The sequence below is a fragment of the Hibiscus syriacus genome, unplaced genomic scaffold (genome assembly GCF_006381635.1).
Source record: "Hibiscus syriacus cultivar Baekdansim isolate YM2019G1 unplaced genomic scaffold, ASM638163v2 tig00010888_pilon, whole genome shotgun sequence".
NCBI classification, from domain to species: domain Eukaryota; kingdom Viridiplantae; phylum Streptophyta; class Magnoliopsida; order Malvales; family Malvaceae; genus Hibiscus; species Hibiscus syriacus.
In genome coordinates, this window is record NW_024062236.1 from 220,594 (window position 1) to 234,674 (window position 14,081).

The 14,081-nt window shown below is 34.5% G+C and overlaps 1 pseudogene; it reads right to left on the bottom strand.

The window, feature by feature from the left end:
- Positions 1–298: 298 nt before the first annotated feature.
- On the bottom strand, positions 299–13,694 carry LOC120204423 (annotated as a pseudogene).
- Positions 13,695–14,081: the final 387 nt, after the last annotated feature.

A 14,081-nucleotide genomic window follows, 5' to 3' on the forward strand; every position in this document is an offset into this window, starting at 1 on the left:
TTTTAACTCCAAATTCTTTGATGGACTCAATGGTTGTAAGGCTTTAGACAAATCCTTGACTTCCCTTCGCTCAACACTCTCTTCACCCATGGATTCACTCCGAATATGAAGGTGAAGAATCCATCTTCTTTAGTCAAACTTGAGACTTTGAGCATGAGTTTTCTGAATCGACTCGCATACTCCTTAAGTGTCCCTTTATGATTGAGATGCTCAACTTGGACCGCGCCTCTATCCTGGCATATGTGAGCAGACTTGCTCACTTTGCACCCTCGACTTGATGGTTTTATCTGCTATGTGCTTCAACATCAACAACCTTGTCTCGTCTTGATCATTGCTTGGTCGCATTGATCCCATCAATCGGGCCAAGTCTTTTTCCTTGCTTAGTAGCTTTAACACTTGCGATCGCGCCAATTCCCGTACTTTTTTCTTCCATCCTCTTCATGATGGATGTAAGGTGACGTTTCCTGGGATATCTTCTAATCAAATGAGGACCATCACAGAAGTAGCACTTCAATTTTTCCTTGCTCCCCTTCTTTTTTACACCAGACTTAGCCTGTCATTCTTTCCCGATGGCTTTCCTTGGCTACGAACAGTCGTTGACTCACTATGGCCATTTGAAGAGCTTTCTCTACATTTCCTGATGCACCTTTCCCGGTCTCCCCCCATCGTTGCCGCTATCTTTGGGCATGGGCCTGGACGACACATCACTACTTGGCTTGACTCCCACAAGCTCAGTCAGCTTTCCGGCTACAGCTATGGCCTTCGAAACTCTCTGGGCATCTCCTTACTCTCCCCCGAGCATCGCCTCTGGTCTAAGTCCTTCTAAGAAGGTCTTGAGCGCATCCCATTCACTCATTGCTCCCTTGCATATGAACTGTTGCAGATCTTTTACTAAAGAGAAAATTTACAAGTGTTACAAAACACTCAAACTCACAAGAAAGCTCTCTAGTAGAGAGAAATAAATGATTTTTGGGATGATTTGAAGCTAAATGGGTTAGGGTATTTATAATTGAAGCTTAAGGACTAATATTATAAATATCCTAAAGTATGTAGGGACTAAAATGTAATTATGCCAATACCATTTTCAACAAAAAATAAATAAATGCACTGAATTCCATCGAATTCGATGCCCCCTTAGCCCCTCTTTTTGACTTTCCCTTAGCCCCCTTTTTGACTTTTCTAACAAGTACTCAAGTGGTCTTCCGACTACAGGTGTTATTGTTGAGTTTCCTAACCATCAAAAGTTACAAAATGGACTCGACTATAGGATATTTTGTTGAGTCATCTGCAAATTAAAGTTACAAAATGATTATCTGACTATTCATATATTCCAAACTCATCATTTTCAATTAAAAATTTGTCACTTGTCTGAGCTGGACGTTAACATGTTGACCGAGATATTATAAAATTTGATCCTAGAATTTTTTTTAAGTTGTATTTTGTGGATCGATTATCCGTTTACAGTATACCATTGAGCTAGTGCTTTAAAGCAACGACAATGTTAGTATACATTATTGAAATATGTTTTATCATATCTCAATCATCATGTCAACGTCCAGCTCAAACGATCATCAATTTTTTAGCAAAAAATGACGATTTGGAGCATATAAATAGTCGAGTGATCATTTGTAACTTTTAATATTCGGGTACTCAACAAAATAATGTCCTATAATTGGGGAACTATTTTATAACTTTTAATAGGTAAAAGACTGGCAAAATAGTACCCATAGTTTAAGAATCATTTATGTACTTTACCCATATTTAAATTAGTAGATACTTTTTTTTAATTTATTTCCTTTGAGAAGGTCCATTTGTTTTGGTGACGTTAATTACGGAGTCAGCGTAAAAGGTTGGTTTTGAAGGGCAGTTTGGTTGCGGTCATTGACAACCTATCAAAGGGTTGCTTGCTAGGATGTACTAATATCCAAAACATGTGAAGCGACTTTCATCACATTGCCTTTGCATGGGGACATGGATGTTGTCGGGTTCATTTATTAGGGTTTAAATCCACAGCCTGCCCTCTTCTCCAATAACTAACAATAATGTTGTATGATTGAGTTGGCAAGGATTCATCCTCTTGCTTGCAAGATTTAGATTCGATTCTTGCTATCAACAGCTCTTCCATAATTCATCGTATTTAAATCAGTAAATCAAAACCCATTAATAAGTTGATTTCATAGAATGAGTCGTTAGATCTTTCAAGATCAATGGTTCAAATCCTGACATTGTAATAAATAAATTTGATTAAAAGGATCGCCTCATAAATGAATTCGTACATACTTGATCCGAATGAATCGATCAATAGATCATATACTAATGGATAAACAAAAATTATTAAGTCTATATATCTTTATATAGAAACAAATAAATTAATTAATGGAAAAACAGATTTGCATGGAAAGAAAGGGGATGTCTGGTAGAGAACTGGCACAAGTGGATCACATTCATAAGATGAAAATGAGACCCCACTTTGAATTTTGCAAAATTGGGATGAGATTGAACAAATTTATCACAAACGGGATTGGGATTGAGAGAGAGTGGGAGACAGAGTTTATCTGGATGACAAGGCGTTGTTATGAGGCTTCAAACACAGTATTGTGATAACTCTCCTATCCCTTCAAAATAAACAAGTGATGTACACTACCCAGCTTCCTTGCTTTTACTTTTACACTATGCCCACAAATTTTTTTATTGTTTTATTAAATAAATATAAGATATAAAGAGATTGAATAAAGTTATTTTTTCACCAGTCTGAAGTGATCTCAGTATAATATGTGTCTAAGATTTTTTTAGTCGATTGATAATGATGGTACATTTATCATGCAAACACAATTGTTAATCTCTTTAAGAAAAATAACACTTTATTTAAGGGATGGGTTCAAATAAAATTTGAATATGAATAAAGTTAGAATATTGATAATTATTTATATTTTGAGATAAAACAATAAATTAGGGTTGATACTAAAAAAATAAATATCATTAGAGTCCCATCAATAGTGGTAAGTAGAAGTGGCAATCGGATAGGTTATGTGGACTTTTTGGACCGGATATTTTTAGATTGGATTTATTTTATATTATGTATTATATATATTTTGTGTATAGATAAAATGATATTTATACAATTGGATCTATTTAATTGTATATTTTTTTTATTAGAACCAGTATTTATTATTATTATTATTATTATTATTATTTATTTATTTCTATCAAAATGATATACCACTAATTCATTATCTAAATCAGATGTTGTAATTGATTTTATTATAGATATGTAATATGTTATAAATTACTATATTAACGTTAAGTGGATTGAGTTCAATTGATTGTTAATTTGTCATTGTTATTGATATAAGATACATAAATGTGAATCGAGCATGTTTAAATGTTCAATATCTTTTAATTTTGGCTGAGGCGAAGCTTGGATAATATAGATACTAAATCAAATTATTCAAAAATTTATATTAACACTATAAAGATATTGTCATGAGACGAATTCATCTTGTAAGATTTGAATGTCTTGAGTCTTTGAATAATTCATCATGTAGGTGAAGTTATCATTGGTCGTTTTATATTGGAGTACTTGAAAACCTACTATCAAATATCTCCAACTGTAGACATTAAATAAAATTATTATAATTATAAACAATAAGTTGATTAGTCAAATGAAGTATTAGATCATTTAATTAAGGTAAAAGTTGAACCTTAACATTGTGAATGAATAAACTTGATTGGAATGATTGTCCTATAAATAACTTTATAGTACCTTATCTAAATTAATTAGTCAATTAATCAAATGAGAGCAAGCACATTTAGCCGGTTGATCAAGTTTCTCATCTTTATTGTCTCATATTCTCTTAGGTCTTGGGTTTTAGACACAGTCACTAACAAAAGTCTCATTTTTTTCCTAAAATCTGTGTATGTAAAAAATCGCTGTTGGGAGACTCACTCACCAAAACCATGTGTACGACGTGGATTAGTAAGACAAATCCTTGAAACTGGAAAGTCAACAAAAAAAAAAGACTATAATTTAGTGAATGGAGTGGACTTAAAAGTCCTACACGTATGTTAGATAAGAGAATTTGACGAGTGAGGTTAGAAGATTGTTGAGGAAACAAAATTGGTAACATTATTAAGTGTTAATTTGTGGCGTAAAACAGAAGAACATTTGTTTTTCCATACGTACAAAACCCGATTCAATCCACACAAATGGATTGATTGATGTTAACTATGTAACGATCCACTTTTCAGTTTTGTTCTTAGATACGATAATTCCAGGAGAGAAGGAGGTTGGCTAAAAAAAAGAAGTTACCAAAAAGAAAATAAATATGGGCATTTGTATTAAAATAATGGGTAAATTATATATTTAATATCTTAACTATCAGTTTTCTTCCATTTTGGTCACCCACTATTTTTTATTTTAAAATAATATCTAAGTATAGTTCTGATTTTATTTTGGTCACTCATCGTTAAAAAAATTAACAGAACTGCTAACGTAGCATTTTTTTTTCAATGATGACATGACATTGTCTTATTGTGACACATCAATATCACTATTAATTTTTTAATGGAGGGTGGTTGAATTAAAATCAAAACTAAATGTTAGGAATGATTTTGAAAAAAATAATAATTGAGTGACTAAAATAAAACAAAAGTGATCATTGAAGTACTAAACATATAATTTACCCTAAAAATATTAAGGAGTCATTGTGAGCTGTAAGACGTCGCCAGCTTCACTGAAAGCTATTACAGTGGAGCAGAGATGGCCAAAACAGTGAGAAGATGAACAATAATGAATTAGGAAGAAAACATATTAAAAATGGGTAGATTGAAATTTTGTCCCTAAATTAATTTGGGTCTACAAATAGCTCATAATCAGTATTTTATCTATGGTTCAGGGTTAAAATAAAAATTAAACCATTTTACGAATGTGTCATGTCGTCAAACTAATGACATTCAATGTCTAAATGACCAAGGTTTTGGATCCACTTATACAATGTAAATTTTTTTAGTTTTACACGGATTTAGTACTGTTGAATGAGTGAAAACAGATGGCTGAGATTGACTTCTTATTTTTTTCCTAGTAAATATCTTTACATTTCCTATTTTTAATCTCAACCATCAGTTTTCACTCATCCAACGGTCTTAAATATGTCTAAAACTAAAAGAGTTTTACATCGTGTAAGAGGATTTTGACCAAATGACTAGAACTTAATAAAACCAAAGTGTGAATGAGCAAAAATTAATTTTTTAAAATTCTATGATCAAAATTTTACAAATATCAAAGATATATGACCGTCCCAATAGTTTTCCTAAAACATATTAAGGATTCATTGTGAGCCGTTGGATGGAATAATCGGTGTATTTGGTAACATGTTACAAAAATGTAAAAGGTTCTAGGATAAACTACCTGAATAGTCACTGAAGAATAAATAAACTTATTCTTTTAGCATTGAAGTTTTACTATTAATAAAATAGTCATTAACATTATCATTTTGTAATAAGTCGGTCACTCGATTATTAACTGTCGTTACTCTAGTAACAAAAGGCTGATGTAGCATGTTAAACTGGCTTGTTTGACATTATTTTTCCATGTAAGATGAAAGTTGACCTACCTTTTTTACTCAACCTTGCCTTTCCTGTAATTTCTTTTATTTTCTCTTTCTCGTTTTTTTCTTCTATAAAGTATTGAAGTATTGGTATGAATTTGGGCTTTGCATCGGTTGGCTTTGTAGTTGGGTCTGTTGTGATTTCAATTTGTCTAACGAATTAGTTTTTGTTTCTGTTAAGCCCTTTACTTCAAGATGGACCAAACTTTTAGTGTTGGTTCAGAGAGGCATTTGTGCTGTATAAATTAAAGAAGAGCAAGGGGACTACACACTGTGTCTTGCTGCCCACATTCTCCTCATCTGTTTTCATTTTCACGCTTCTTTTCTTGTGGTTTACAGCTGGTGTCCAGATGTATTGGTTGTAACGGAGTTAATGGAAGGCCATTACTGTTTTTTATTTGAGTGGTTACTCATTCGGTTCAAATCCCTAATTCCTTTTTTACTCTCTTTGTTTGTTTTCCTTCATTTGCTAATAAATCCAAAATACCTAGTATATTTCTTTCATAGAGTTGGTCCAATATAAAGGCTTTCACAAAACTAAAAGAGCAGCACCTTAATGTCCCAACAACCACCTTTAAGCTCTCATTTCTCAGATAATGAAGGAATTTGGAAAAGCTTAAATAGGAGAAAGGATGAAGAAGATGAACCAAGAATAGTTACGAGTATAAATGAACAAAATTTTCGATGAATTTTTCATATTTTATTCTTGTATGTTCGTTTATTAAGTGTGAATAAAATTTTTATGTTCATTAAATAAATGAACGAACACGAGCAATGATGTATTTAGTTCGTTTATGTTCACGAATAAACCCATTTATCGAGTCGTTTACCTAATTTTCCTTTTTCTTTTATTTTTACGTTTAAATATTGATGAATGCTGAGGCTAAATTAAGCATACGATGAACTTTGGAGTTCAAACAGTAAAGCCTAAGGAGTTTGAAGATTAGTGACATAATTTCATTACTTTCTTTAGCTTGTAATAAAAGGGTAAAAAGAGAGTGTGCAACGAACATGTTCACGAATGCTACGAACATGTTCGTGAACACTAAATAACATGTTAGCGAGAATTAAACAAACATTTGTAAATGTTAAACAAACTTGTCCGCTAATGCTAAACAAATCGAACAAGATATCTTTAAATAAAAAACAAACACAATATTAAAAATTTAAACAGACACGAACCAAATATGAACACCTTAAAAAATAAACAAACAAACTCGAACACGACATTATTCTTTCAAGCCTGATTCATTTATACCACTAAGCATGGTGCTAATATAGAATGTTCACTTGCTGGTTTGGACAACGATGGAGTTTCTAGTGATCCTTCAATACCTGATAAAGAGGAGCAGGTGATTCCATCTACCAGAGGTCATGGACGAGAAACTGATTTTCTATACTCATGAGGGAAGTGATACTCAGGTAGTTCAATCCCTTTTAGACATCTCTGAAAATTTCAAATTATTATATATTTTAGATATTTTTTTTATATTTTCTATTGAAAATTTATTTTCACTCCCTATAATTAAATTTGCACACAAAATTATTTTAGAAGTTCATTCCCAACATAAGATTATGCCTCTGTCCCAGCTGTGCTACTTCCTTTCAGCTAGACAGGTAGGCCAGATGATGATTTGGCAGCTCACTTTGCACCAATGAAAGAGAGATAGTTCTTTATCTTATATAATACAAAGATTAAGACTCAAACTTTACCGAATTACAAAGATCATTGATTTACAGGCTACGTTGGGCATACATCTCCATAGTTTTAATTAATAAGCTCATTATTTTACATTGAATAATGTATATTACACAACATGAATGCATTTGAACATGGCGGTGTTTGATCAGTACGTACTACAGATATTCATCAGGGTAATCTTTCAATAAACTGCAAAACAAATTGTGAAGTATTAATGGAGAAACCTCAAACATGGTTCTAAACCATGTTCCGAGGTTGGTTCAGATGAAAACCGAACGAACTCGAGTGTGGATACACGAACTGTGTAAGAGTATATAGCTAATCTTTCATATCATGAGGAGCAACAAAAGAGCCTTCTTCCACTTTGTCAAGAAGCCATTGCAAGATAACTGCAGGGCGAGTAACATCCTAATCGTGCATGATATGTGAAAGGATTCCGTTCGATATTTTTACGTAAACCCTTTTTGCTACAAGGTTTAAGAAAGTAAGGAGAGCTTATAGGCTGTTATTAGGGCATTAAAACGTTGTTCTTTTAGTTTTGTATGAGACTTCATAAAAGAAAAGAGAGAAAGAGAAAAGACAGATGCAGAAGAGGGGAGGTTAAATCAAAAGGTCAATCAATTCTCGTCTTACATGGTCAAACAATGCTAAACAAGTCGGTTTAACATGTCCTACCAGCCTTCTGTTATTGGGACAACAACCCTTAACTGTTCAACCAATTTATTATAAACGATAACATTATTGACAGTTTAATTACTTTGAAACTTCAACAAAAAGTCATTATAAAACGCCAACTTCAACAAAAAGATTACTTGATGCGCAAGTTTTATTCATGAATTACAAGAGCTATCAAAGCAGTCCCTTGCTTTATATTATTATTATTTGATGCCTGATAATTTAGTTTTCAACTTACCAAATTATAACTTGCTCAACTTGACGGGTCCCAACTCTTTTGCCCTGGCTCTTAACACATGCTTCTCAACCTTGCCAGTAGCCGTCTTTGGCAATGGACCAAATATCACTGATTTTGGAACCCAGTATGCAGGCATCTTGGACCTGCAGAACTTCATTATGTCCTCCGCTAACCACTTTTCATTCAATTTTTCGACCCCGGGCTTCAAGGTCACAAAAGCACAAGGTGACTCTCCCCATCGCTCATCCGCCCTTGCCACTACCGATACCTCCAATACTGCAGGGTGCGTATAGAGTCCGTTTTCCACCTCCATGCTGCTGATGTTTTCACCTCCGGATATGATTATGTCCTTTGACCTATCTTTTACTTCGATATACCCATCTGGATGTTTCACACCAAGATCCCCAGAGTGAAACCAGCCGTCAGCAAATGTTCCTCGTTGGCTTTTGGGTTCTTTAAGTAGCCTTTCATCACAAGATTACTCCGAAAAACTATTTCTCCAATAGTTTTTCCATCAGCGGGAACGGACTGACCAGTTTGAGTACCGATGACATCTAGGCCCTCTAACCAATGTATCGGACACCTTGACGTGCATTTAGACGAGCTTGAGTTTCAAGTGGCAGCGAGTCCCATTCAGGCTTCCATGCACACCGTCGAAGGACCATAGGTTCTGAGAGACCGTAGGTGTGGGTCACACGAAAACCTTTCTGAGACATCGCAGCAAGAACAGAAGGAGGTGGGGCTGCACCCGCTGTCATTACACGAACTACATGTGGAAGAGGCAGAATTGTGTCCTCAGGTGGGGCATTAACAATGGTATTGAGAACCACAGGTGCAGCACAGAAGTGAGTCACACCATACTTCTCGATGGCTGAGTAAACTCCCTTTGCTGTTACCTGCAATGCATGTACGACAGAAGCGAATAAGGACATCGGTAATAACAAGCTATGATCATAGTAAGATGCAAAACATTCAAATCCACACACTGTTTATATCAGATTAAAGCCCTCTCGAAGTCTCAGTCGAAATAAGACTAATACTGAATACAACAATTGCATAATTTCAACAAAATCACACCTAGAACCAATAAATAATTATTCAGACTAGAAATTACCTGTCGGAGACATGTTTGTTCCACAAAGAGCTGCGAGAGTCCAAGGGAAACACCAACCGTTACAATGGAACATTGGTAGAGTCCATAAGTATATAGCTCCTTCATTCATACCCCATATAAGAGGATTACTCAAAGCCATTAGATATGCCCCTCGGTGGTGTAATACCACCCCTTTCGGGCTGCCTGTCGTCCCAGAAGTATAGCCCAAAGCAATGCTTTTCCATTCATCATGAGGAGGCTTCCATGCAAAGTCCGGGTCACCTCTTTCTAAGAACTCGTACTCGATGGCTCCTTGTCCCAAAGCATACCTAAGTGTTTTCGGATCACAGTTTTCATCAGCAACGACTATAACGAGTGGAGGTTTGAAATCACCTTGGCTTTTCTCCTTCATGATTTTCAGAGCATTCTCTGCCAACTTGAAAAACTCTTGATCCACGATGAGAATGGTGGATTGTGAATGACCCAAAAGGAAAGCAATGGTTGACGCATTTAGGCGAATATTGACAGTGTTTATAACAGCACCAGACATTGGAATCCCAAAATGAGCTTCATATAAAGCAGGAACATTTGGCGCAATTGTAGCTACCTGCCAATTTTAATACATACAGTGAATACACAAAAAAAAACCATTTTCATAAAAACAGTCGTACTGTAAACAATCTAAACACAACTGGTTAGCAGAACTGGCAATTCCCATATCAAATTTGAACCACAAATCAGCATTAAAGCTTCTTCCTCATATCACTAATACTACCGTAATCATAATGGTTAACAGAACCAGAACATGGGGAAATCAAAACCAACAATATTAATCACGATCAGGGATAGAACGAGGGGTTGTTGGGTGTGGCCTCATGTATGGACCGACCAAACCCTTTAGGTGGCGTTTGGTTGGCATGAATCTCTTGGAATTAGGGGAATTGGAATTCAATTCCACCACTTTCTCATGTTTGGTTCAAGTTTTTCAAGGGAATTAGAATCCCTCATGGCTTCAACTTTCCATTAAATGAGAGAAAGTGAATTACATCCAATAATGGATGTAATTCAATTCCTTTATTGGAGGAAATTGAAATTTGACTACTACCCTCACCAATCTTTGGTAACTTATTTATATTAAATAAAATATTTTTTTATTATTTCGGGTCGGGCCGGGTTTCTAATTCATATATTCGGGTCGGGTTGAGTTCGAGTTTATGGTGAAAATACCCGACCCGAAAATATATATAATTTTATCTTATATATTTAAATAATTACAATAATCTCTATATATAATTTTTTCAATTAAGTCACTGTTTTATTGAATAAAAATAATTTATTACCCGACCCAACCCAACCCATGTCAATCCCTAATTAAGATGATTTTAACTTATGATGTTTATTAGCATGATTTTTATAATTATTGAAATGAATAATCAATCAATAAAATTAAAAATTAATTTTTTTAATTTTTATAATATATTGCTACATGCAATTTATAAAACAAACTAAAATTAAACAAAAAACAAGAAGGGCAATCCTGTCATTTTACATTACTGAAATCAAATTCATATGACATGTCTGCCAACCAAACAGAATATGGAATTAGATTCCAATTTCTGACAGATTCAAATTTCCTCATAAACATTTTAGCTAACCAAACGCCACCTTAGAATTTTCAAAGTCCATAATATTTTAGATTTTCTCTTTATATTTTCTATTGATTGTCTAATTTCGCACCTCCTAAAATTCCATAACTTCGCACCCACTAAAATTTTTAATACAACTTCTTAAGTTCGTACCCACTGACAAAAATTTCTACATCCGTTCCTATGTAAACGCACTCCTGAAAATTTCAAATTCCCCTATAGTTTAAGTATTTTCTTCCTATTTTTTGATAATCTGATTTAACACCCTCGGAAATTCCTAACCCCAGTAAAGTCAAGGACTATAGACCTATCTCCTGTTGCTCTGTGATATACAAAACCATCACTAAAATCCTTGTCAAAAGATTGAATCTACTATTGCCTGATCTTATATCTCTAAATCAATCAGCTTTGTGAAAGATAGATCGATACTCGATAATACTTTTGCTCAAGAATTAGTGAAAGGTTATGGTAGGAAAAACATTTCCCCTAGATGTGCCCTTAAGATTGACCTTCATAAAGCCTTTGATTCCCTCCACTGGAATTTTTTCTTCTGTTCTTAATGCTATTGGGTTGCCTCTCACGTTTATAAAGTGGATCGAAGCTTGTTTCACAAGAGCTAGATATTCTATCTCCTTCAATGGGAGCTTGATAGATTATTTAAGGGTCAAAGAGGCATAAGACAATGATCCCTTATCACTGATTTTATTTGTTCTTGCAATGAATATACTCTCAAATTTACTTAACATTGCTGCAAACAGAGGAATATTCGCCTATCACCCGAAATGCAAAAAAATTGGCATTACTCACTTATCTTTTGCTGATGATCTTTTAATTTTTTGCAAAGGAAACCTCGATTCAATTGTTGGTGTTAAGACTGTCCTAAATCACTTCTATGATCTGTCTGGTTTAAAGCTTAACATTTGTAAGACAGAGTTGTTCACAGCCGGAATTACCTCTAGAAACCTGGATACATTAAATCTGTTACAGGCTTCAAACATGGTTACCTACCTATTAGATACCTTGGTGTTCCTCTTGTTACTAGAAAGTTAACCGAAAAGACTATTTGCCTCTTCTTGATAATATCAAAATAGGCTTCATCAATGGTCTGGGAAACTTCTCAGTTATGCAGGTAGACTTGAGCTGATTAAAACTGTCCTTCACAGTGTGATTAACTATTGGACTAGACAGTTTTTACTGCCTCAGAAAGTTCTTAAACGACTGGACCAACTCTGCTCCAGATTCCTTTGGAAAGGTTCTGATACATCAGCTACTGGAGCCAGAATCGGTTGGGATAAATTATGCTACCCCAAATCCGAAGGTGGTCTAGGCTTAAAAGACCTAAAAACTTGGAATAAAACCTGCATGGTTAATCTCATTCGAAAAATTCTTGTAGGAGCAGGTTCACTATGGGTTGTATGGATTCATTGCTATGTGCTTAAAAGTTTTAACTTCATTGATGTCAATGATAGCTCTTCTTATAGCTGGTGTTTCAGGAAACTTATTAAATTAGAAGCGAAGTCCTATCCTTAGCAATGGTATTTCAAAGACCAGAGACTTATGGGAGGAAATAAGAGAACACAAAGCAAAGGTTCCATGGCACAAAGTTATATGGTTCCCTCTTCACATTCCAAAATTGAGTATTATTACATGGATGGCTATTTTGGATCGTCTTCCTACTAGGGACAGACTCTCTAGAATAGGTATTGCTTCTGATGATTCTTGTATCCTTTGTCTCGACTCGACAGAAACGCGTAATCACTTGTTCGTTGATTGCCCTTTTGCTACTTCATAGATCTCTATCATGCGTCTCAATAATATTCACATCACGCACAACACTTGGGATTCAAGGATTTGTTGGGCTTCTCATCATTGGAAAGGTAAATCTCTTCTCAACATCATTCAGAAACTTTCTTGGACAGCTTACATTTACTCGATCTGGGATGAAAGGAATAGACGAATTTTCAGATGTGAATCAAGAACACCTGATCAAGTCCTCAAGACTATTAAGGATCTTGTTCGTATCAAACTTAGTGATAGAAATTTCAATAGAACTCACTATGTCAATGTAAACTTATGTAATTATTGGGGTATTGATTGAATATTTTGTTGTAAGTAGGCTTTATACCTCATTTGGGATGTTCCTGATGTAATTTTCCTTGGATAATAAAAATCTGCTTATCCAAAAAAAAATAACATCAAGCATGATTATGACACCAGAAAATGATTGCTGGATCTAGACCGGCACCAGTGCACCACTCCACTACACAAATCTCCGATCATAGTTATACTACTAATTCTTGTTGCTTAAAAGAATTTAAAACTTAAAAGGAAACAATGAAAAAAAGAAAGAAAGAAAAGAATTATTCCCTCTTTTTAATTTCCCTCTCTTTTATACCACTAACAGTAAGAAACAAAACAGAATTAAAAGCTAAAAGAATTCATTGTTTCACAATTAAAAAAATAACTGTTAGTAATGATGAAAGGCGACGGAAATTCGTTTGATTACCGAGCAACCGACGCCGATGGAGCGTTTAGAAAGAGCTGAGGCCAAGCGACGGCAGCGCTGGTAAGTTTGGATCCACGTGTACGTTCTAGATCCATGTACCACCGCTTTTCTCGTCGAATGAACCGTAGCGGCTCGTTCCAAGAACCATAACGGCGTCAAGGCCGTGTAGTTGGCGGCGTTCTTTGGAAGGTCATCGATGTCTCGCATCTCCATGACTGTCGATACACTCTGTTGTTTCTCTATGTTTCCTCTCGTAAAACCAAAAGAGGAAAAGGAAATGCTGAGCTTTCCTATTTTCAAGCTATTTGGAAGGCAGCAAGTGTTTATAGGTGCAATTCGACCAAGAGCCACGTGGATATTATTATTATTATTATTTTCATTTTGGAAGAATTTTATAATAATTAAAAGTAAGTTGATTTTTTATCTAAATCATTTTCTATGAGTTAAATGGTTGATTTTTCTTAAAATTATTAAAATTTGAGGGTTTAATTTAAATGTTTAAAAAGATAGACGCGTGTTTTTCAAAAAAAAATTAGCAGCCATAATTCAAAATTATAATTTTTAGTTTAATAAAAAATTAGAATTTAATTTTAATTAATTTTTTAAAAAACTTGA